Source organism: Cyprinodon variegatus, unplaced genomic scaffold (assembly GCF_000732505.1).
Source record: "Cyprinodon variegatus isolate N-32 unplaced genomic scaffold, C_variegatus-1.0 Scaffold143, whole genome shotgun sequence".
Classification (NCBI taxonomy): Eukaryota; Metazoa; Chordata; class Actinopteri; order Cyprinodontiformes; family Cyprinodontidae; genus Cyprinodon; species Cyprinodon variegatus.
In genome coordinates this window covers 855,193-855,479 of record NW_015150596.1, presented here as the reverse complement: position 1 = coordinate 855,479, position 287 = coordinate 855,193, and positions in this window count along the sequence as shown.

Below are 287 nucleotides of genomic sequence, written 5' to 3'. Positions count from 1 at the left end.
AAATACATACATTTCTTGATATAAGTGAATTTTTTTTATTGTATTATTGATTTTTTTCTTTTAAGATGACATGAAAATTTTGCTATTGATTTATTTCTCTTACTGTCATTGGATAAACTTATGGCTTATAAAATAACCTTTCCAATGGACCTACTGTGCTCATGGTAAAATATTGGTCTAAGGTCATTGGATCTCATGTAAAATTTTAGATAGTGCTGCAAACTACTCTGCAAAAGTATTTTTTAACCAAATTTCTTAACCTGAAAGTGCATTGCAAAAACATGCTA